The sequence below is a fragment of the Pollicipes pollicipes genome, unplaced genomic scaffold (assembly GCF_011947565.3).
Source record: "Pollicipes pollicipes isolate AB1234 unplaced genomic scaffold, Ppol_2.1 Scaffold_3360;HRSCAF=3945_pilon_pilon_pilon, whole genome shotgun sequence".
Lineage (NCBI taxonomy): Eukaryota > Metazoa > Arthropoda > Thecostraca > Pollicipedomorpha > Pollicipedidae > Pollicipes > Pollicipes pollicipes.
In genome coordinates, this window is record NW_023596271.1 from 1,196 (window position 1) to 4,264 (window position 3,069).

Here is a 3,069-nt window from a genome sequence, read left to right on the forward strand (position 1 = left end):
ATTTGTGAAAACTATGTGCAGAAATAGACTCCCTGTCATGGAAAATCTGTCAAAAATGGTGCAAAACGACCTTCTAATCCATCGATAGAAGGAAAAAAGTTGAATTTGGACAAAATTCAAGATGGCGGTGGCCACCGTCTTGAGTTTTTGCGCTAAGCTCAGATACCCAAGTGGTTACTAAGCCAATTTGGATCTCCAAGCTACAGGGAACATATTTCCGTGAAAAAGTCCGCGGTAGTGCACATTGCAGGGTGTCATCAAGGAAGCATCAAAATGGCAACTCGACTATTAACACCATTCAACATCATAATTCAGCGAGGTGACTAACGCAACGCTTGATCACAGTCGGTCGGTACGTCCCATGTACTTACATTCTGAATGTGTTGCGTGGGCTATGTCGGCATTGTCCTCTACGCCGTTCCCTGTGTGACTAAGCAGTAATGGCACGTTCGTAAACAAAGGTTATGGCTGATGATATCACCTTGTTCTTGGAAATGTCGCCGGACATGAAAGGCTCGTTTGTTGACCTTTGGAGGGGACGGGATGATTGACACTCTTTCCGCTTCATGGTCCGTTTTTGCCGGTATAAAAAGCGACCAAAGGAAACATGGGCATATCCTGTTGAGTCGTCTCTCACCAACAATGCGTCTGCTGCCATTGATTGCCGTGCTTTGTCTGGTGTTGGTGACCACTGAAGGTGAGTTTCTGGCGTTTCTCTCGGCAAAGTCCTGTTGTGTTGGTCGCGACTCTTTGGCAAGGGAGGTATTTGACAGACATGACGAAAAAAGATTCATGATGAGACCTTGAAAGTATTGTGTCAGCCGGGGCGTCATAGCACCACACGGAGAGCTCTCGGTCCACGTTCTGTAGGAGATTTCAAAGTCACGCTGTGATGGACCCTTGGGATGGACTCTATGTAATGATTATATTTGTGCTTCGGGCAGCTAAGTACAAGTGTTGGTGTGTGGTACAACCATGAAAGTGCATAATTCATTGAAGTTATTCCATCATAATGCACTGCCAATTTCCACCTTCATCACCGACTTTCCATGGTTGCCAACGCAGATACCACTGGTAGGTGGGAGCGGCAGGCACAGCATGTCCCCAAAAATAGCTGGTGGGCCTTCTGCCCCGCTTTCATATTTTCTGTGAGAGCTATGGTGTACGCGTCTTGCACAAAAAAAAACTGTCAGCTTTAGGTCTCACTGCCTCACTTTTCTAGGTCCACTTTTCGTTGTTTGCCATGTTATGTCAGGTAAGCTGGTATGCTAATGATAGGTCTATTTTGGAGCAAACTGTCTCGCAAACTGTAATCTGAATACGCATCTTGGCAAACTATCCACCTGCTAAAATGACCCGTCCGAAGCTGCTACTCATAGTAGTAGCTGCTATATTGAGCAGAGTCGTCCTGGTCGGCTGAACCACTCCAAGATATCTTTTACCGGCACCCTGGCATTTGCACCAACCGGGTGGTGCGAATCAACCGGATTTTTAATATTATTGTTCCTATTAAACCGGGCGTGTCTGATCTAAATGTCAGTAAAAGATGCAAAAAGGTAAGACGATCCTTTTCAGACCTCCGAGAGATGTGTTCGTGAGGTATTAGGTGGGCAACCACACCTCAACCAACCCAAGAGAATCATGTATTCCCTGTGGGCAGTCACGATTGTATGGGACCAAAGCTTTGACCGTAAAAGAGCCTTCTGGTTCCCTTCAGCAACGCATTAGGCCGCCAGCCATATGTCAGATCTGTACCTCAACTGTCAGCACTCCAGACCGTCGTGCATACAAGCATTGTATCGTGCTAAATGACTCCTTGAGTTCTAGCACGTCAAAAGTGTGGCAGACTTCAACCGTAAACAGAGGTAACCAACCGGTGCATTGCAGGTGGAAGGTGTCGCAAATTCGGCAAGGCGTGTGGAATAGGGAACAGGGATGTGTGCCGCTGGTGTTGGAGGCCTCACAAGCGTCTCTGCTGTCTTCCGGGCGACACATACGGTACGTTCCATTCGTTGTCGCCTGGTGATGAGCAGACGTTGTCGCCATGGTGATGTGTGACGCTATGGATTACGAAACGTCAGCTCAACTAGGGGTCGTTAGTAACATGTTCATAAACTGTTGTCATGCATCACATCGATAGCTTACAAGTAAGGTCTTCCGTTACGAGATGTGCTGTTTAGTTCTAACATAAGCTCGGGTGTGTGTGAAGTTGCCCCGGATGTTTGTTTTTTTTCAAAATGGATTGCGAACGGCGCGGCGTGGTCACACAGAACTTTGCATAGCTGTAAACATTTAAAGGCTGGATCTTTTGCTATGCAAGAATTAGGCGTACTTTGCAAGGTCACTGACCTATTGCAGGCCAACATCAGGCCGTGACTCTCAGCGAAGACTATTTCTAATAGTGTTGCATTTCTGAACCACTGTGGATTTGTGCTACGCGAAACCCCAGCTAAAGCGGAGGTTGACTGTGAGATACTTATCAACTCATGTCATACATGGCGTCGATCGCTCGCCCATCAGGCTTTCTCTCATGAAGTGCGCTCTTCAGTTTTCTTAGAGATGCAATATGCATTTCGAGCATTGCATTTGCTCATGTTAGCAGCGATTTTTTAGTCATGGGATGGTTGTCATCAATTGCACGCTTCTACATTCCAATTGGCTGACGTTATGTTCGTCGAAGCTATATCAACGTGCTGCAGAGGATTCAACATCCACAAATCCCTGCAAGCGACCGTTCTCTAATTTCAGGTGACTGCGGGAGAAAATGCAGTTTCCCAAATACCTGCAGCACACTCAACGGCGATTGTCACAAAGGATGGTGCTGCGTATACTGCAATGGAAAACATTGCAGGAAAGGCTAGCTGCACCACTTGCTGCCGGCTGCCGCTGTCGTCAAGGGATGGATAACGACTGCACTGACACCAGATGTGAAGTGACTGCATGCACAAAGAAGACCCATGCTATGCTGGTGGCATAACAGCAAGGTCGCACGTAATTCTCAACAGGCGTTTATGCGAGCCGGACATTTAGCTGTTTGTAGTTGGGCTGTACGTTGAATACAATTACGGA

The 3,069-nt window shown here is 47.1% G+C and overlaps 1 long non-coding RNA gene across 1 annotated transcript; it reads left to right on the forward strand.

The window, feature by feature from the left end:
• The first annotated feature begins 382 nt into the window (after positions 1 to 382).
• Positions 383 to 3,069, forward strand: LOC119091177 (uncharacterized). Its single transcript, XR_005093368.1, has 3 exons — positions 383 to 697; positions 1,888 to 1,998; positions 2,749 to 3,069. It is a non-coding gene; the product is annotated as an uncharacterized LOC119091177 (long non-coding RNA).